The sequence below is a fragment of the Polypterus senegalus genome, chromosome 7, assembly GCF_016835505.1.
Source record: "Polypterus senegalus isolate Bchr_013 chromosome 7, ASM1683550v1, whole genome shotgun sequence".
Lineage (NCBI taxonomy): Eukaryota > Metazoa > Chordata > Cladistia > Polypteriformes > Polypteridae > Polypterus > Polypterus senegalus.
The window spans coordinates 60,560,156-60,581,912 of NC_053160.1; the positions used below are offsets into that span (position 1 = coordinate 60,560,156).

At 42.1% G+C, this 21,757-nt stretch overlaps 1 long non-coding RNA gene across 1 annotated transcript in view; it reads right to left on the minus strand.

The window, feature by feature from the left end:
• Nucleotides 1-272: 272 nt before the first annotated feature.
• LOC120532588 overlaps nucleotides 273-21,757 on the minus strand; it is a 52,967-nt gene continuing 31,482 nt past the window's right edge. Inside the window, exon 3 of the long non-coding RNA XR_005634320.1 lies at nucleotides 273-591. This is a non-coding gene — a long non-coding RNA (uncharacterized LOC120532588). The remainder of the gene's footprint in view (nucleotides 592-21,757) is intronic.

Consider the following 21,757-nt stretch of genomic DNA (forward strand, 5'->3'; position numbering starts at 1 on the left):
CACTTTGCCAAACACACGTTTATTTAAGTCCCACACAACACACAGTGCCCCCAGCACCAATCACCCTCTTCACAGGTCTCTCTCTCAATGTCCATGGGCCGCCTCTCCTCTCCTCACAGGAGCTTCGTTCTGCTCCCGTTCCGGACTCTAGCTCCCTGATTGGAGTGAGACGGCCCTTTTAATTCCCACCCGGATGTGCTCCAGATGCCTGATGACGCTCTTCCGGCAGAACTTCCTGGTGTGGCGGAAGTGCTGCCCTTGCACCCGGAAGCACTCCGGGCGTCCTTGGAAGGTCCTTCCTCCATCTTCACAGGTGTGGCGGAAGTGCCGATCTCCTGGGCTCCACGACGCTCGGGGAACCCCTTGGTGGTGGCCACAGGCTCCATTGGGCTTGAGCCTTCTTGCTCCTTCCCTGTGGTCCCCTCTACATCCAGGGCAGTTGCCCCCTCATGGCCCGGGGTACATATAGACCACCTCCCGGTCCTTCCAGGCATCCCGGCTGGGTCTGACCACCCTGCCTCCTGTGACACAACCCTGGAGGAGGGCTCAGGTTCAAGTAGGCAGAACCGGATATGATGTCAGGGCACTGGTCTGAGGATGAAAGAAGGAGAGGACAGGTATTAGGAGACAGCGCCATCTTCTGATTCGGGGTAGAATTATTAGTTAACAAGCCCTGACATTGTCTGTGAGACGGTCGTATCAAATGACTATCACTACACCCAAAGTAAAGCACAACATGGAAGGCTATATTGCCTGTGTGTCTTCAGATTGACAGGAAATACTCCGCCCAGAGAAATGAAGTTCTTACTTTGGGTGTCAAAAACACAGGCAAAAAGCTGAGAATGGATACTGTCACTGAAAACAGAATAGCTGGAGAGGGTGAGTGACAATTGTGTTGCTTTGGATGTCACATTAGTGATGTGTGACGGAGCTGTTTCTGTGAATATGCAGGCAGGGGGGCACAGCAGAGAAAAGATCACTGTAGCTGGATGGAAAGAGCCGTGGAGTCACAGCAGCGGCTTTGGAAGGTGGCAGAGGACTCAAATGGCTTCCAGTAAAACTTCACGTGAGGTAGTAAGGGAGAGACACTCTTCTTCATAAGGCTTCCAAAACTAGTAAATGTCAAATGTCAGCCAGGTAATGCCATAATTAAACATTCAAAATGAAGGTCTGTCAACATATTGTCTTACAGTACAGGAACCAAAGGACATGTTAAAAGATATCTCAATATCAGCATCAAATGCTCAACACAAAAAGCAGAAACACACATGAATATTCATTAATTACTCATTTTTATTTAATGGGCAAAATGATAATTCGCATTTTAGGTAAGTAATGAAGAGTGATTCATTATAATGATAAAGACTAGCAGAAAACAATATGATTTCCACACACCCATGGCAAATAAATCAACCAAAGGGTCACTAAAATGGTTATACCCTTAAAGCCACAAGGTGAAAATGAAAAGGTTATGCAGCACCTGCACACACGAGCAAAGGTCTGCCGAGAACCTCCGCAACCTGGAAACAGGCACAAAGAAAATTTCACTAATAATTTTCTCTGCAGGATATTGTATTGAGTATCTAATTGAAAAAAATTGGTTAGAATTATGAAGGTGAATTTGCTTCAGACATTTTAACAATCTGTTAAATTACTGAGAGGGACATTAAATTCAGCATATTCAAAAATTATATTAGCACTTTTAACAAAATAAAAACATCCTGGCCTCTCTCCACGCCTAGAATAATAATCAAAAATATCTCAAAAATATTAAAAAATACACAATGGAGTGATAAAGGCACCATTGAAATTAGCAAAGAAAAAAAGGACATTCTGCCATAAAGCTGGCTGCGCCCATTCCTTCCCACACTGTTTTGTCTAAAGGGGGCTGTCTCTCCCACTTCCCTACAGCCCATACATCCCTTTTCACCCCGATCTCTCTCTTTCTATTCCTCTTTTTCATGATCCTGGCCTCTTCCTTCGGCCAATGAGGCTGACACCAGCATTCCACATCTCTCTCTATTCAGTCTCCTACTGACACAATTTAAAGACAAGCCCAAGAATCATTTTAGGTGTGATAAGTGACCCTCTGTACCAAAAAACATCAGGCTTTACCCCTCTCTAGTGTTAAATCATAGTATCCTAGCAACTCTTAATGTCAATTCATCTGTTTGTGGACAACAGAGGAAGCTACACAAGAAAGGCCATGGAACCAGATGGAGTCAGAACTCGAGTCCTTAAGGCCCGTGTTGACCAGCTTTGTGGAGTCTTCTCTCACCTGTTCAGTCTGTCCACCAGGCTTCAGAAAGCATCACTGCTGAAGAAAAAACATCTTTCATTGTTGCTGTTCCAAAGACAGAAGGCACCTCTTTGCCTAACGACTACAGACCAGTGGAACTTATGTCTCACATTATGAAGACTTTTGTGAATCTAGTCCTCAACTCGATGAGTCCTCTTGTGGTAGACCACCTGGATGCACTACAGTCTGCATATTGGACAAAGATTTGAGTGAAGGATGCAATTATCTATCTCCTCCACAAGGCTTGTTCTCACCTGGACAAAACTGGCACAATGTGAGGATTATGTGTTTCGATTTCTGCATTGCCTTCAGTACCATCCAGCCATCCCCGTTAAGGGGTAAACAGGTGGATGAGCCTGTCAGGTCCTAGATAATGGACTATCTGTCCAGCAGACCAGTTTGTGAGACTCAAGGACTGTGTTTCTGATACAGATGTGAGCAAACCTGGAGCACCACAAAGGAAAGTGGTGTGTCCTTTTCTCTTCACTCTGTACATACCAGACTATAAATATAACAACAGGTCAAGTCACTTGCATAAATTCTCAAATGAGTCTGCACTAATGGCGGTGTATCAATAAGGGGGGTGAGACAGAATATAGGTGGAGGTGGAGAACTTTGTTTCTTGGTGCAAAGAGAATTGTCTGGATCTTAACATCATTATTGACTTTCACCACACCAAAAAGCGTCTATGTCTGGTCACTATTCAGGGAGTAGATGTAGAGGTTGTGCACTGCAACGGCTACTTCGGGGTCCCCATCATTCACAAAATGGACTGGTCGCGTAACACAAAGGAACTATATATGAAAGGGCAGAGCAGGGTCTTTTTACTTAGGAGACTGCACTCCTTTAATGTAGGAAAGTGACAACCTTCACATCTTCTATAACTTTGTGATGACCAGTGTGATTGTCTATATGCTGTGGTGTGCTGGGCTATTAAGATCACTTCAAGAGTAGCCTACCGAATCAACAAGCTAATTAAAAGGTCAGGCTCAGTTATGTGACACTCTCAACCCCTGGAGGTAGCAGCAAAGGAGCGAATTAAAACAAAAGTGAGTGCCATTATGACCAATGCTGCACATCCTCTCTGTGACACACTATCACTATACTCAGAAGATGTATGTCAAGAAACACCACGGGGTCCTTTACACCAACAGCAATTTGTCTGCATAATGCCTCACTGTGATTGTAAAAGCCAAGTCAAATCTATCTATCTATCTATCTCTTACTAGTTATTAAAGGTCATAGTCTCCAAGGGAGACTTTGGGAATGTCCTAAATGGATGAAATTCTCCTTTTCTGCCTCAACAAGGGCATTGGGAATTCATGTAATGACCTGGAGGGACAGTAATATTTCTTGCCAGTCCTTCCCTAAATTGTTATTAAATGAACCAGACTCCAAGTGGAAATTGGCACTGGAAAATTGGAAAGGCACATCCTACCAGTGTGTAGGTCTTGTGGCAACTGTGGCTTCACCCTCTGTCAATAAATGATAGAACCAGGAACACTTGGCACAAAATGGGTTATCTTCCCTCCAGAGTCCCAGACGCTTTTAGTACTTCACAAGGTACTACTTTTTCTGCCTCCATATCACTTTTTCATGATTTAATTCAAGGGCAGAGCACCCAAAGTAAGGGTCTAATTCTGCGCTGATCCCAATTTTCCCACATTGGCATGCAGAAGGGCTTGTTCACTCCAAATGTGGTTCCCTTGTTATTCTGCAGGTTATTTTTCCCACGTCTTTTTGTGTCTATGCAATTGTGTCCTCTTCAGCCATGCATGCATCAAATATAGGGGATCTTGAACTCTGGTACCCCTTAATTAACCTTTTGAATCCTTTGAAAGCCAGTAAATGAATATTGTGGGGATCTTCTAAATGTAAGCTTTCTAAAATATCCATCCATCCATTTTCTAACCCGCTGAATCCGAATACAGGGTCACGGGGGTCTGCCGGAGCCAATCCCAGCCAACACAGGGCACAAGGCAGGAACCAATCCTGGGCAGGGTGCCAACCCACCGCAGTTTCTAAAATATAAACTTGATATATGTATCTATACTAATAAAAGGCAAAACCCTCACTCACTCACTCACTCACTGACTCATCACTAATTCTCCAACTTCCCGTGTAGGTAGAAGGCTGAAATTTGGCAGGCTCATTCCTTACAGCTTACTTACAAAAGTTAGGCAGGTTTCATTTCAACATTCTACGCGTAATGGTCATAACTGGAACCTTCTTTTGACCATATATATGGCCATAGCCTGCAGCTCGTCGCCATGTGAGGCGGAGTTGCGTCCCACATCATCACGCCTCCCACGTAATTGAGTGCCTGCCCATATAAGGTAAATATTCGCGGGTGAAGGACTGTGCTTATGTAAACGAAGATGAGATGATCAGGGTGGTGTTTGGCACAAACTCAGCAAACGTGCGAGAGAAACTTTTAAGTGCCGGGTCTTAGCTAACATTAAATAAAGCCGTAGACATCGCAAGATCACACAAGAGAGCGGCTCACGTGAACTGACTGTGAACGCAGTACATAGACAACAAGGAAGATCTCCAAAGAGCGCTGAACAAAAAACACATTACACAATTGAGAAGGCAGCAAAACAATATGAAGCGAGTGACGCATACAAGCATATTCATAAGTGCAGCTACTGCAGAAACAAAGCACGGTGTAAACCATAAGTTTAAATTAAGCTTATAGACACGCTGCCATTGGTGCTTGTCATGCCTACGACTCAGCAAAAGTGCAACAGAAACTTTTAGGTGCCGGGTTTGAGCTAACATTAAATAATTGCTGGTGAAGTACTGTACTTATGCAAACGAATATAAAGCAAATGTTACGTTAATTTTAAAATGTTTCTTTTTCTTTTTCATAACTTCTTAAACACACTTCTTCTCCGCTGCAAAGCGCGGGTATTTTGCTAGTGTTATTATAAATCACACTGTCCCTTACTGGGTTTGTGAGAGAATAAGCTAAAATACAAACACTTGAAGCAGGACACTTTTAAGGTGTTTCCTTACATTTTAGCCAGCTTTACCATTTAAACCTTGTGTTGTTGCCTTCTCTGCTCATACCTAACTAGAGCTGCAGTGTTGGTTTTATGGCTAGATGTTTCTGGAACAAGTTGCCTCATGGCATGGAATAACCATATTTAGGGAAACAGCCGTTATAGCTAGTGATGTTTTGTTGAACCAAACTCTGCTATGACACAAAGAAAAGGAAACAGAGCCCACTTCTCAGGAAGTTTGGATTAAAATCAAACAGAATTTTGAAAATTTCTTAAACAAATAAATTTCAATCAATTGTTTCCCTGCTGATGAGGCTACCATAGGCACTGACTACTATGGCAAGCACATTGGGGGCTTCTGCTGTCCCACACAGAATTGTGTTTGTGCCATGGAATGTGGCTGTCCTGTGTGATGCTGGTCAAAAATACTTTTGTTTGCAGATTGTGTGTTTATGTATAATGTACTTTACTGAAGATATGATTATCCTGAGTGATAGCCTACTCTATAGCTAGTTGTTTGTAAATTCTTTAGTACCAGAGGACACCCCAGAGCACTGACAGGACACCCGGACTACCACAGCATATTTAGTGCTCTGCAGGCAGCCACATGCATGCTGTTTTCATCAGACCTGGTCACCTTTTATTTTTAGACAATCAAAACTGAAAGCGAACATAAAAGCAGATCTAAAACACAATTCTGTGAACTGCAGTTTGTTAGATTTCATAGAAATGCCCAAAACACACCACTGGATAATTTTAAATTATAGATGTGAGTGTAGACAGAGGGAAACAAAAAGCTCTAAGCAGGGTTTAGTTCCAGATATAGAAACTTGTCCCCATGAGAACATCTGCACATTGCTTGTACTGTTAGGCCTTCACAGAGCACTAAACAGTAAAATAAAGTTTTCCTTTTTAAATGACAGGACAAGTGTGTACAAAAGTGTGCTGATATATGGACTAAGGTCATATCTGGTGGTGCATTTAACGCTGTTGTAACTGAATCAGATTACCAGTTAATCTGTGATAGGCAAAACGGGGTAAGCAAGTGAATGGATAGCTGGAGAGGAATCTAATGTACTAGACATGTAAGATTACTGATCATTTATACGTACAAGTATTGGAGAGTTGTAACCAACCAGGGAGGTATGCGTCTGTCTGAAATCGACATTTGAATGAAAGTTAAAATATTAAGATGGCTAAACTGAAAAACATTCTATGGAAAACATCTGGTTTGACACACATTCCAGGTGAAAATCTTCTAAGACCATGGAAAATTACAAGAGAGAATGGACCTTAACTCTAATTAAAAATTAAATTATTACAATATGTGACAAAAAATAAAATACATTATTATGCAGTAAAGACATTGTTTATACCTGTATATTTATACATACTGTACAATACTATCAGTAGGTATTCAGACTCCTTCACTTTCTTCACATTCTATTATGTTGCAGCCTTATTCTAAAACCATTTATTTTTTCCCTCATCAAAGAAAGCTTAATATCCACAACAATAAAGCAAAAACAAGACTTAATAAATGTTTAATTATTTAGACCTATTACTATGACACTTGACAGCTTGTTAGGATGCATCCCATTCTACTGGACATTGTTGAGATGTTTCTACACCTCATATGGAATCCAACTGTGGTCAATACAATCGATTGCATATGAATAGGAAAGTTACACACCTCTCTAGAGAATGTCCCATAAATGACAAAGTGTATCAGAGTAAAAAACGAGCCACGGAGTCAAAGAGATTAGGACTGTGTTGAGGCACAGGTTTGGAGAAGACTATAAAAAAATCTGCAGCATTGAACATTTCCATGAGAACAGTGGCCTTCCATAGTTCTTAAATGGAAGACGGTAGGAACAACCATGACTCCTGCTAGACCTGGCCACATAGCTAAACTGAGCAATTGGCGAGAAGAGCTATGATAAGAGGGGTGACCAAGATCGTGATGGTGACAAAGTGAAGATGGGAGAAGCACTCCATTAATACATACTTTTTGATACATTAAAGCCCATTTGGAGTTTGTAAAAGGCCACCTAAAGAAGATTCAGATTATGAGAAACAAGGTTCTCTGGTCTGATGAAACCAAGATTGAACTGTTTAGTCTTATTTCTAATCATCGCGTCTGGAGGAAACTGGGTATTGATTATCACCTGCACAGTACCATTCCCATGGTGAAGCATGGTGGTGGCAGTATCATGCTGTAGGGTTGTTTTTCAGTAGCAAGGACTGGGAGTCTAGAAGGGGTTGTGGGAAAGCTAAATGGAGCAAAGAATAGCGATATCCTTAATGAAAACCTGAGTCAGAGTATTCTGGTCCTCAGACTAGGCTTAACAATTCACCTTCCAGCAGGATAATGAAACTAAGCGCAAAGCAAAGTCAAAACAGTGGCTTAGGGTCAACTCTGTGAATGTTACTGAGTGGCCTTGCACTTGAACCCATTTGACCTGCGCCAGAGAGGCCTGGAAATAGCTGTCCACTGATGGCCTCCTTCGAGCCTGACGGAGCTTGAGATGATCTGTAGAGAAGACTGCAGAAAATCCAGAAATCTACACGTGGACAGCTTGTTGTGTCATACCCAAGAAGACGCCAGTATGTAAACAGTCTGGTATTTTTGTCTTTAATCAATATGCAAAAATTTTACAAATCTTGTTTTCGCTTTGTTATTTTGAGTTACTAAGCATTGCTTGATGTGGAAAAATATATAATATAGTATCTGCAGTAAATTTGGCTGCAAAATTGGGTAATTTTGTAGAGTTGTGATTGGTTCAAAGTCCAAAACAGAACTGATTTGATAGTGAGAACATGGTGGCTTTAAAGGTCAATACAGGAAGTGTCATCTTCGGAACCAGGAGTAGCGCCTTCAATAGCACCAGACCCGGAAGTGACGTCATCAGGACTGGAAGTGACGATTGAGCCCCTTTTGCAAATATTATGCCTCTAGACACCTCCTATTGCCTTTGATGAGTGTCTGGATTGCCGAGCATGGACAGCCTGCTTCAAATCATCCCATAGATTTTCGATGATATTCAAGTCAGGGGTCAGTGACGGCCATTCCAGAACATTGTACTTCTCCCTCTGCATGAAAGTCTTTGTAGATTTCAAACTGTGTTTTGGGTCATTGTCTTGTTAGAATATCCAACCCCTGCGTTACTTCAACTTTGTGACTGATACTTGAACATTATCCTGAAGAATTTGTTGATATTGGGTTGAATTCATCCGACCCTCGACTTTAACAAGGGCCCCAGTCCCTGAACTAGCCACAAAGCCCCAGTCCGTCTCCTCTCAGAATTCCTGCTTACCCCCTTCCGTTCTTTCCCCTTTGCTTTTATTTTTCCTGTTTCCGAAAATCTTTTCAAAACAAAAGTAACGAAATAGACAGAGCGTCACATTAATGTCTTCTCCCCTCTGCCTATTAAATAATCAATAAAATGAAATAAAAAAATCACGAAAGAAACAGAAACCACAACCTACCCTTACAGCGTCCACCGCGCTTCTGGCATTACAGCCAAACACATGGTGTATGCAGGTTATGAGGTGTGACACTAATTAACGCCCGTACTACAACAGATTATATTGTTCATATACTATTAACTATTTACAGGGATCAACTCTTTTGGGGAAGTCCATAACAACAAAAAAAAATTAAAATTCTAAATAACATGTGCACTTGAGTATTTCGAGCCCCGCATCTGAGTCGGATGGTTCCCCTGGTCACCAATTCGTGTGTTTCACTATGCCCACTATGCCTTTCCGTCTTCAGCTACCCATGTGCACTTGTACGGAGGAGACCTTACAGAACAATGCCGAAATGAAATGCAACTAAACCTGCTGCTGCGAGAGAGGACACATTACAGCGTGATCACGAAGCAAAGAGGCAAAGGCGTGACAGTCGCAAGAAAGCGGACACTAAGCATTCACACAGATTAGCTCAACGCGCGTCTCTGGCGCTGAACGAAAGGCAACTGAAACCCCTTCAGAGAGAGAAGACAGATTACGCTGTGATCGCAAAAGAAAAGAGGCAAAAGCGTGCCAATGAGACACCCGACGAGAGGTCCTTACGATTGAGTCCTTCAACTGTGGTCATCCAACGCAATATATATATATATATATTGCGCCTCCTCCAGACCACGAGGGGGCAGCAGCCCTGGTTGCACTGGGGACCATGGGTGCAGAGCTTGGAAGCTCAGCCCTGTAGGGGCCCGTGCCTGAAGAACCCTGGACCTCAGCACTTCCGCCACACCAGGAAGTGCTGGGGGAAAAAAGACTGGGGACACCCGGAGTGCTTCCGCCACACAAGGGAGTGTCCGCGGAGGAGTGTCAGGGAGCAGCTGGAGCCCATCCGGGCTGCTATAAAAGGGGCCACCTCCCTTCATTCGGGGTCAAGAGTCGGGTGAAAGAGGACTGGAGTCCAGAGAGAGAGGACTGGAGGCGGCCAGAAGGAAGGCACTGGGAAGAGAGGCCTGGACTTTGGGGAATCGGTGCTGGAGGCACTGGATTTGTGCATGGACTTATACGAACTTTGTAAATATTGTATATAATAAACATGTGTATGCTGGGTGACAAACTGTTGTCCGTCTGTCTGTGTCCGGGCCACGTTCCACAATATATATATATATATATATTGTCACACATGTGCGATTAGGAGGCAGTCAAAGAGCCTAAAGGTGAGTGAAACATCGCGAGATAGAGGGTTATCACGTGGTACTTACCCAAATCTCTTTTGGTCAACAGAACACCTGAAGAAAAATAGTTCCTCCACTTCCAGGTTCCAAAATGGCGTGGCGCGTCACTTCCGGCCAACCATGATGATGTCACTTCCGGCTCCATCAATCCACCTCACTTCCGTCCAATCATGATGACGTTGTTTCCGGTTCCTGTTTCCAACGTCACTTCCTGCCAACCATTTCCTGTACCATAATCCTGTTCTGTATAAAGCCGCCATTTTGTCAAAGAAAGTTGTTCACTGTTTTACTTTTGGAAACTCTGAATCATTTACATTCTTTATTGTCTGGATGACAATATATGGGGACGGTCCCCAAAACTTTGTTTTTGTTTGTGCTGTCTTCTTTGGGAAGAATAAACACCACAATATATATATATATATATATATATATATATATAAACCTCAGACACAATTATACCAACTGAAGACCTTTCTTATTAAACTAAATACCTTTTCACAGGTCTCATCATAAGCAACACTTGTTCTTTTCTTCTCCATTCCTTTTCCTGCCTTCCTTCCTTTCCTTTTCTTTCTTCTCTCCTGTCTCTGAACCCCGAGTGGATGCAGGCAGCCCCTTTTAATGCCGGAGCCAGGAATTCTTCTGGCGTCAAGGAGGAAACACTCTCGGGTCAGGCTGAAGCTACTGAATGTTGGGTAGCCCTTCACTAGCAGCTCCCCCTGTCAGTGCCCATGGAGTCTAGCAGGGTTGCATCATGGGATTGAAACTCCCAGCATGCCCTGCAGGCACATGAATGGGCATACTGGTCTAGGAGTGCTGCCACCCAGTGTGTTGGGGGGAGCATGTACTCTTGGGAGCACACCCAAAAGGTCCATCCACTACACGGTTGTCCATTCTAGGTAAGGGTTTGGGGTTTTTCCCATCTGGGATATCAGCCCAACCCTGCCTGCTTAATCTGTTTTGGAGTTACAGTGGTCCTGCAGCCTGTCTGGCAATGTGGGGCACACGGTATGACACAGTCCTACAGCCAGTTCATTACAGACCCCATATGTTTGGTGATGTGAGAGGAAGGCTGGAGTATGTGGAGGAAAAACCCATGCAGACATGGAGCATATATTCAGTCCTCACACAGGATTTGAACCCAGCATCCTAGAATCATGAGGGGGCAGTACTATCTATCTAAATATGACACAAAAATTATTTTATACTGTCATTAGATAGCCAGCATTCTTGTCTTAGTTGTTTCTGTGTGGAGTCACCAAATTCTTCTGGTGCCTATGTGTGTTTTGCTCTCACCTCCCAAAGACATGCAGGTCATGTTACCTGGCATTAGGCCGTTCGTCTCTTTGCGAGTTTGTGGTGTGTGTGAACGGACCCTGCGATGGACCGTTTCTCGCTTTGTGTTCAGCACTATTGCAATTGGGGTTGGTCCCATCCTTCACCCTGAACTGGATTAGATCAGAAAAAAAGATACATGCAAACTGTGCTTTTAAAAAAAACAAATTTCTATTTTTCCATTTAAAGTTAATCTGAAGCCATTAGATTTCATGAATTAGATAATGTCTTCCAAGTGAATAAATAAGTGGAATGGAAGAGTACGGGGATGCTAACTCAACAATAGCATATCTTTGAACTGTGGGAGGAAAGTTGAATCTTCATGGGAGGACTGACAAGCGCACAAAGAGTATGTGGAAACCCCACACAGAACACACTTCAGAATTCAGTAAATAGGCTGAGGCACTGCAGATGGCCCACTTTTACACACCGAGCAATACTGGGACACATAATTCATTACAAATTGCATAGTCCAATTCTTCAAAGACCAAAATTGGAAATTAAGGGGAACGGTATTTAGGACTGAAGCCAGAAAGCCCTTCTTTACTCAAAGAGTTGTGGGAACCTGAAACAAACTACTGACCCATCTAGTTGAAGTAGAAACCTTGACAAACTGTATCTGGATGAGATACTGTATTGGGACAGCTTAGCTATTAGCTAAATGGACTGAATGGTCTCCTCTCGTTTGTCACATGTCTTATGTTCTTCCGAAATAAATGAGCAAACTATTATTACAGTAATTACTATAAGGCAAGTAAAGTGTTATTAGTGGTAAGGTGTTGTTAGCCATTATGGATGTAATGAGATGTCAAGCAAAATGACACCAATGCGGTATCTGGGATTCCAGTCTGTTTTACATCTTGTCTGAAGAAGGGACCTGAGTTGCCTCAAAAGCTTGCATGTCGTAATCTTTCTCGTTAGTCAACAAACGGTGTCATTTTGCTTGACTTCTAATGTTTTATTAGAAATAGCTGGTAATAAGGTGACTGGTACTGGTGCTTGAGTCCTCCTTAGCTGCATGCACATATGATACTCACTGATCATGGTACCAGAGAGTGGTGACATTTTGTATGACTTTTTAAACTTATAAAAATATGAAGGCACATCATTCAATTTGTAAAACCCAGAGAAGGGTTCATACTTCCTCAACTTTATGCTCCAGAAGTGAAACAATACCCTCGCCCCCCAACTGGGAATGTGTCCAAAAGTCGCTGATACTGACTTTGCAGTTTGACTCTTTGGTGAGTAACTACATTTGTCTTTCCTTATATCAATCTCTTTATTCATTCTTCATGAAAAAAACATCTGCTGTTGTCACTTCAGACCAGTTTACGCTAGTAATTGAAAAAGATTCTGTCAAGAATAATGAGATTTAATTTTGTGGCTGTGCTCCAGCCAAACTGAGCATGAGGATCGGTCTTGACATTTTTCTTTTTACTGTATCGAATGATTTATTTTTCCTTTTGAAGGCAAGAGGTAGAAATCTTGAAAAGAGGATTTACTGCTGCTGTTGTCAGTTGCTCAGGACCGCCCTACTCCGTTTATCACGTTAATATCAAAGATGTATTGCCCACTAATATATATCAAAATAAATGAAGAATCAACCCATCGGTATCATATAAGAATCCTACACAGAAGGTTGCTCTGATGCTGACAGCAGTTTCTCTGTTCAGCATCACACCACCTGATATGTCACACAGTCACCTTAATTAGATGATCCATCACAGACGTTTCTACATCAGGATCACGCTGCTAGGCAACCATATTATCTAGAAATTTCAGCTCCTACAGGGGAAAGTTTCTCCTTTCTTATTCTACACTACCCAACATGTCACATGTAGGGATGTCCTGAAGAGTCGTCTCAACTGACTGGGCAATTCAGCCATTAATGGATACGGTAATCTGCTACCTTCATGGGGTCTTGATGGAGGAATTCTATGACTAAAAGTACCGGCAGGATATATCTGAAGTTGAGAAGACTCTCATAAAATAAAACGATGTGAAGAATGAGGATAACCGACAAGTGAATTTGGGGAAATGCTGCTTAACTTAGCAACTAAGGAACCTGAAGTGTCCACTCAAGCTCCTAGGTGAGCCCCACTGAAGGGGTAAGTCATTCAACCTTCAATATTCCCTGTATTGGCAAGAGATGTCTTCACTTGTTCTTTCTTAGTTCACTGAGAGGTGCTATGTAAAATAAAGATAAATTCATCTGTTGGCAAAGTTCACATGAACCTACAGATTCATCCTGGCCTTGATGAGGTGGCTCTAATATGAAGAGGAAAAGTGAAACTCAAAGTCTTGAAGGAATTTAAACATGATGGTGTTACTGTGAAATTCAGGACTTTCTTTATTTGTCATTGGCTTAATATTTTTTAATTTATTTTTTAAGTATTTCTTTATAGCATCTTACATTTTTCTTTAGTGACTCAAAGTTATCCCGAAAATCATTTTGCTTGAAGGCAAATAAATCATCATGTTTTGGTGATTTCACACTGCAATTCCGTTCTTTAATAAGTGTCACCATTTTACAGTTTTAATGTCTGGTGACGTTGTCCATTGTTGGGTTCACATATCACAGAAGTAATAATGCATAACAGATCTAACACCTGGCATGAGAGAAAACTGTTATGTTGAATTTCACAATACAAAATACAGCCGATAGGATACGTCGCTGTGTATTGCATGACATTACCATGTAACTGGAATGAAACACAAAGACAAATGAAAATGTCTTTTACTGTAAGCAAAGGACTTCAAAATCAGATAAAAAATAAGAACTAAGGTATGATATGCCAGTTGACTGCACTTTGACAGAACCGTCTCTATAATGATATGATATTAATACACAAGAGACTTCACTGCACATGAATGGAAGCTGAAACCACAGGTTAAGTGTTTTGTACACACTCCTAATTTAGTGAGCCACATCCTCGGACAAGTATGATGAATTTCTACACTGTGTCACACACGTGCGAGTAGGAGGCAGCTAAAGGGCCTGAGTAATTTTATACCACCTCCGACCAGGGGGTGGCAGAGTGTGCTGACTGTCTTTCCCGATTACTAGAGGACAGTTCCTGGCAAATCCCGCCAGGTTCCGGAACACTCGATGACATCACTTACGGGTCCGGCCCCAGAGATGATGTCATGTCTGGTTTCAGGCCAAGAGATGACGTCACTTCCAGTTCTGTCCCTAAAGATGATGTCACTTCCTGAGTGGGCCTTTAAAGCCGCCATCTTTCTTGTCTTAAGTCAGTTCTGGTTTAGACTCAGCTGTGTGAATATCTCTGTTCAACTTTTGCAGCCGGGATACATTATACGGGTGGCTGCGCCAAACCTTTAGAATGTCTCATGGCATTCTTTATCACAACTGTTTCATAAATGTATCTGTGGGTTTGTTTCAAATTAAACTTTATGTGGACCTCCAAAGCATAAAGATTGGAACAGTACTCAACAGAGAAAAACTTTCTAATGTTTGTGCAAAGTTTACCTTTAACAAGTTTCCAACTGTGTCCCCATGTCCTTGATGAACTCATTTTGAAATAACTGTTTTGATCCACTGTACTAATTCCCTTCATAATTTTAAACACTTCAATTGTGTCACCTCTTTATCTTCTTTTGCTTAAACTGGAAAGGCTCAGCTCTTTTAATCTTTACTCATAATTCATTTCCAATTGCCCTGGAATCAGCCTAGTCGCTCTTCTCTGGACTTTTTCCATTGCTGCTATGTCCTTTTTGTAGCTTGGAGATTAAAACTGTAGACTGTACTCCAGATGAAGAAAAGTTTCAGCAGAACCTCCTTTGGATTTGTACTCCACACATCAGGGCGCTATATAACGTAACATTCTGTTTGCCTTCTTAAAGACTTCTGAAAACGGTCGGGAAGTTGATAATGACAAGTCCACTACAACTCCTAACTCCTTCTCATAAGGTGTACTTTTGATTTTCACGTTTCCCATTGTGTATTCAAACCTAACATTTTTATTTCCTACATGTAATATTTTACACTTGCTTGACATAAAATTTCATCTGTTACAAATCTGCTCGAGCCCGTATGCTGCCTAAGTCCCTCTGTAATGATTTAACAGATTCCTTATCTACCAATCCACCTATCTTGGTATCATCTGCAAATCTATCCAGATGTTATTTATATTCCTACCCAAATCATGTAGATATATTAAAAAGTCAGTGTATGGTGTACATAACACATAACAAATACATCCTTTTTGGGTGGAGTAATCCTTTAAAGCTGAACTCTGTGCCTGAGTTTCTCTTTGACTTGGTGTTATAAGTGAACGTTGACCCCCAGAGAGTTTTTGTTTACCTCTCCTCCGCTTCCAACTGGCCATCATTCAGTGATAATGTTATTGGGCGGATAGTGCTAGTTAGAATTTATGTTAATCAGTTCAAATTTGTTTTGTTTTACTGTGTCATTCGGTATATGTATACATTATATAATTAATAATTTGTGAAGTTTGGAACTGCATTGTGAACTTGCTGCAGTGCTCTGAGCCTGTTCCACTGAATGAGCTCAACTCACTGTGCCTAACATTTTATTACAAAGGTACGTCTGTGCTTTGGTTTCTGTATTGACAGTCACACCTCGCCCAAACACACAGTTACAGCAGTACTAAAGTGGCAAAAAAATAACAGTCTGCAATTCAAGAGTGAACTTGTATATGTCTGATATCCCATAAGAAATGAAAATGACAATGTAGTCCATATCATTTATATATACAGAAAGTCTTAGTGATCACTTCTCAGTGCTTTTCCATAAACAGCAACATTTTAAATAGAAAACGATTTTCATTCTAGGTTTACAAACATTACCTTTCCTTACTTTTGCAATGAAAACTGGCACAGTGGCAGTGCTGCTGCCTCAGAGTTTACATCCCAGGTCCTTCCTGCATGTTCTCCCTGTGTCTGCATGGGTTTCCTCCCACAGTCCAAAGACATGCAGGTTAGCTGGATTGGCCTAAGTGTGTGGTTAGGGTGTGTGTGTTCGTTCACTCTGTATGGGGTTTATTTCTGCCTTTTGCCTTATGCAAACTGGGATAGAACCCCAGCAGCCAAACACGACACTGGTCTGGATTAAGCAGTTTAGAAAATGATGTGACATGAACTGATATCTGCTCTGATTTATGTATTTGATTTTCACATTGTGTGGACTCTCAATGAAACTGATTAACGTCATTTACAGGTAACGTGTGTGTGACTTTTTTAAATGTACTGCTAAAGTGCAAAATAAACTCAAAATATCAAACAACTAATTACTATAACTTAACATTCTCAAACCCACTGAATCCATTTCTGGGTTGCAATAGACTGCAGTTTATTTTGGCAGCAATGAGTTCAATGCAGCAAACAGTCCTGAAGAGCTCACTAAGCCATCGTAGGTCCCACTTGCAGGGCCATTTTGGACCTGCCAGTGAATATATAACATGCACGTCTTTTGAGATGTGGGAGCAGAACTGCAGTACCCAGAGGGAAGTGCATGCATGCAGAGTGTGTAAAGCCCACAAGGAGAGTGACCAGGCATGGGGTGACCAGGATGACAGACTTGTGGAGCAACAGTTCCACTCAATCTTCTACTGGATTCCCGAGATTATAATATATTTGTTTATCACTGATGCATTATTTGGCATTTATTAATTTTATTTCATGTTTACTTATTTGTCTTGCTCCTTTCTTCAAGGTGACGTACAACATTTGAGATACAATGGATTGCATTTCTTTTGTTTGTCCAGTTGGAGCACAGGCAGGTCACATGACATGCTCAGGGTCACACAGTGTCAGTAGTGGGATTTGAACCCACAACTTCACAGTTTGAACTCCAAAGCCTTAACCACTATGCCACACATGTTGCACTGCTTTACGTGACATGTAATTTATGTGCATTGACATTTTGTTTTTACTTGCCTAGTAAAAGCAATGTACACCTTAGTGGAACTATTTGGCGAAATAAAGGATAACGAAATAATAAAAGCTGTACAGTGCCATTTGCTGCCTAACGTTATTGTAAAGGCAATATTAGTAACAGCACCAATGCCAGCTAAGAACATGTCAGATTAATAAGTATAAATTAATAAGCCTAGACAGTACCCTCATCTTTTTATTCCCATATAAGTAATGTTTCTTGGACTGCCTTCTTCCATCTTCGTCATATTTTTTAGACTTCATCCTGTTCTTACACAACACAGTACTCAAGTATTGGTTAATGCCCTAGTCACCTCACGTATAGATTACTGTGATGCTATTCTATCTGGCATCCCACAAAAACGTATCCATCGCTTACAACTTATTAAAAATTCTGCTGCTAAGATAATAACCTTTCCTAAATCCACTGAACATATCACACCTATTCTCTCCCAACTTCACTGACTCCCTGTTTACTGCCAAATACACTACCAAATACTGCTCTTAACATTTAAAGCTCTCCACAACCTCACTGATCTCCTACAGACTTACACTCCTTTCACTCACTCAGATCCTCATCTGCAGCTCTTCTTTCTGTACCACACATCAAACTCTGTTCTATGGGAGCTCGAGCGTCTCTCATAGTGCTCCTCAACTCGGGAATTCTCTTCTCTCTCAAATACGTCAACTGGACTCAATAACACATTTTAAAACTGCCCTCGAAACTTATCTCTTCAAGCTGGCCTACCAACTATGAATTTAACAAGTTTACTGCCTATTATCATTGTTGTTTGCTACTATCTCTTGTCAGGGATGCCAGGGGCAACGACCCGGCCAGGATGCCGTGAGGGACCGGAAGAGGGTCAGCGCCCACCCTGGATCACGTGGGGGCCGCCTTCCTGGTTGCTCTCGGGGCCATTGGTACAGGGCATGGAAGCTCCACCCTGTAGGGGCCCGTGGTCACCGCCAGGAGGCGCCCCAATGCCTTGGGGACCTGTTACCCCAGCACTTCCACCACACCAGGAAGTGCTGGGGGGAACATTTAGGACGGCACCCGGATAGCTGCCGGGAGGACAGCCGGCACTTCCGCCACGCTGGGGCGTGGCCAGAGGAGGAATGCCGGGAACACCTGGGGCTCATCTGGGGACTGTTTAGAAGGGGCCGTCTCCATTCATTCAGGGCTAGAGTCGGGTGGAAGGAGGACGAGGCAAGAGAGGAGAGTGGAGGCGGCCCGAAGAAAGGCATTTGAGTGGCCAGGACTGTGTTGGGGTTTGTGCACTATTTGGACTATTCTGGGTCTAAGTGACCATTTATTGTATATATTTTGTGAATAACAAACGTGTGGTGGTGAAGAACAACATGTCCGCCTGTCTGTGTCCGGGTCGGCTCCACACTCTGTACCTTGTTGCTATTTGATTTTATTGTCCTATTTGTTTTTGCACTTTATTACTGTTGTTTAATTTCATTGTAAGGTGAACTTGAGTGTTAAGAAAGGTGCCTATTAAATACAACGTATTTGTATTATTATTAATATTATTAGGAACATTCACTTTCCATCCATTTCTTTTGGAGTCAGATTTTGTTGAAATTTCACATTCTGTACTTGCGTCAGCTTCACTTTGCAGAAGCTGAAGTTTTGGCGTTTGCACATTTGCTATTAAAAAGGCTGCCAAAGGAATTACACAAGTGAACCTCATAACCTCCCATACAAGAATTCTGACAATCCAGTCACAGTATTCTTTAAGTAATTGAAGACATGTGGTTGGCTACTCTGATATTTCAAGACTCAAGCCAAACATTTAAAAGAGCAGTGCCTCAGAAAATAGACGGGAGCAGCTCAAAAAGCGGAGTGCAGACATCAGCCGTCGTGTTCAAACCCAGCCACACTGGCGTAAAGCCTTCTTTAATGGACCAGGCATGCAGTGGTTTGCTGAAACAGGCTAAGATACAGAAAGTCCATCGGGGTTAGTGTCCTCAGTGCGGGAAACTGACCTGCATGCTTAGCCACAGTGCAAACAGAGGTGAAGACAATTGGGTCTTGTTGAACTGGAGCTCAATGAACGGCCTTATCGGGCACAGAGCACACACTGAATAGGAGCGTTGGGGAACCATGTGAGGACTTCCACGCACACACTGCTATACTAAAGCAGAACAGACAAAAAATGTAAAAAGTCAAGCCATAAGAATAGAGCAGAGCTGATGCAAACAAATGAGGAATAGCATCAAACACTAGAACTAAACAAAAATCTTGCTCCAGGGCCCAATGAAGTAGAGCACTTTTGGCATTTACGGGATTTGAATTGCTAGTGTAAATCCATAGCCTCAGAGCCATCACTCTGCCTGTATATATTGTAAGTAACAACAAAAAATATATTTTTGGTTGGAGTATTCCTTTAAACTGAATGTCTTTACTGACATGTAGGTGGGGGTGGGGACTAAAGCAGACAGAGATAGAAAAGAATAATTTGAACCCTGCACTCTGGGTCCATGAGCAGGACTGTTTCAAGTTGTGAGTGGGCCCAGGGTGGGATTGATATCATGTGGGGTATCGATTGTTGCAGGATTCTTATGTGCGTTGACGGTGATAATGTGATGATACGGCCACCTAACTGGCCTGTGCCATTGTCACTAAGGCTGTTTGTACCTTCAGTTGTCTCACTCACACCGTTGTCATTAAGATCACCCCATGTGTTCTTTTCGTCTTCACTCCTGGATTTTACAAAAAATCTTTCAGAGAGTCCCTTTGGTGCCATATTTGCTTTTTTCTTTCCTTCACATCCAAATTTCTCCCAATTTTCATCATCAAACATTTTTTTCCACGCTACTTTAGTTACGCTACATTACACAATAGCGTTCAACCTAACACTGACCATGTAGCTAGAGTGGGAAGCACATGCCACCGTTTTCTGATTTATCTGCTCTCCACTATTTGAGTTCTTAAAAATCTCTTTGTTTTTTTATCCCGTTCCTCCTGATTAAGCTGGTATAAGAAAATCCCCACAATATGATATGCCCCCACATGATATACTGTTCCACTCGTCTTGATATCCAGTAAGATATCGCGTCTTGGGGCTCCTACCTATTTTTGGCCCTCTAGACCTGAAACAACTGATTTTAGGCCATTTTTGGACCATACTGTATTTTGTGCTTGAAATGATATCTTTATGATAAAGAGTAAGCCAAGACATATCCTTCAGCAAAAATGATCAGAAGGACGTGAAGCTGTGCATGCCACATCAACCAACCCCAGGGGTTCACCCCCTAAAGGAATACAAGAGGTCAAAGTTACTCCTGTTCATAAAGCTAGGAAAAAATGGGGATTGCTAATACAGGCAACTGATCATGAATATGATAATATTTTTGATATTGGATACTTTAGTGATGATCCTAGCCCTCTGGCAGGTACTACCAGAAGTTTAAAAATGACACATTTAAAACATAGCATATGGGGTATTGTTTCAGACTATTTAAAATCCAGTGATTATGAATATTACAGTATGTTAGTTTTGCTTTTTAAAACTACAATCTAGAATATTTAGACTGTAAACATTTAAACTGAAGTACACATTTCAATATTTCAAATATCTGATGCAAGAAGATCATTACATCTCTTATGAACACCCCAAATTTGGGCGACTACTGCTAATTCAGACTTTTTCAAATTTCATTGAGACTTCAGCTAAGGCCTTTGTATTTCATCATGGACATTGGAGCTGGCTGACGCTCAACCGCATCTGCAGTGTTCTTACCCGTACATGGGACTGGACCCTGACCCCTACAGGATTCAGCTGAGGAGGGAGTCATGTGGGAGCCCAGAAGGAAGGACAGGCATACTGGCTGGGATTACAGAAGGTTTCTTTCCTGACCAGGAGGCCATAATGGAAGGACCGGGAGAATGGGCTTCCCAGGAGCAGGTCATTCCCCTACAGAGCAGGTGACAGTGTTCCTCAGAGCTAAACCCAATAAGGACACCCACAGGGTTTCAAGGATATGCAGTCCAGAAACACAACCCTGTTTGGGTCTTTGGGGACCTCCAGAGGGTGCTGCCGGGGGAGGATTGCCCTTGGGTTCCGCACAACCTGGAAGTACTCTAGATAACTTCGAGAGGAGACAGGAAGCAGTTCCCGGGTCAATTTTAAAAGGAAGCTCACTGCCTCATTTGAGTGGAGTGAGAATTGGGAGGAGGTGGGCAATGCTTTTGAAGGAGGAAAGAGAATTGTGATTGATATATTTTTGTTGAATTTCTTGTAAAGAAGGTGTCGGGGCTGAATACAAACCCTTTATTGGAGCTGAAGGTGTGTTTGGGCATTACTGTGTCTGTGGTTTGTGGCTTAGAGGTGCCCCCTTGTGGTTACAAAAGATTCAATACAATTCAGTTTAATATTTGTATAGCGCTTGTCAGTAAGTGCAGGCTCACTACTGTAACAACAAATTTATTTAGAAATTTTATAAAATAAAAATTAAGAGCTCTTCAGAATGAAATTAATAAATATAACACAGGG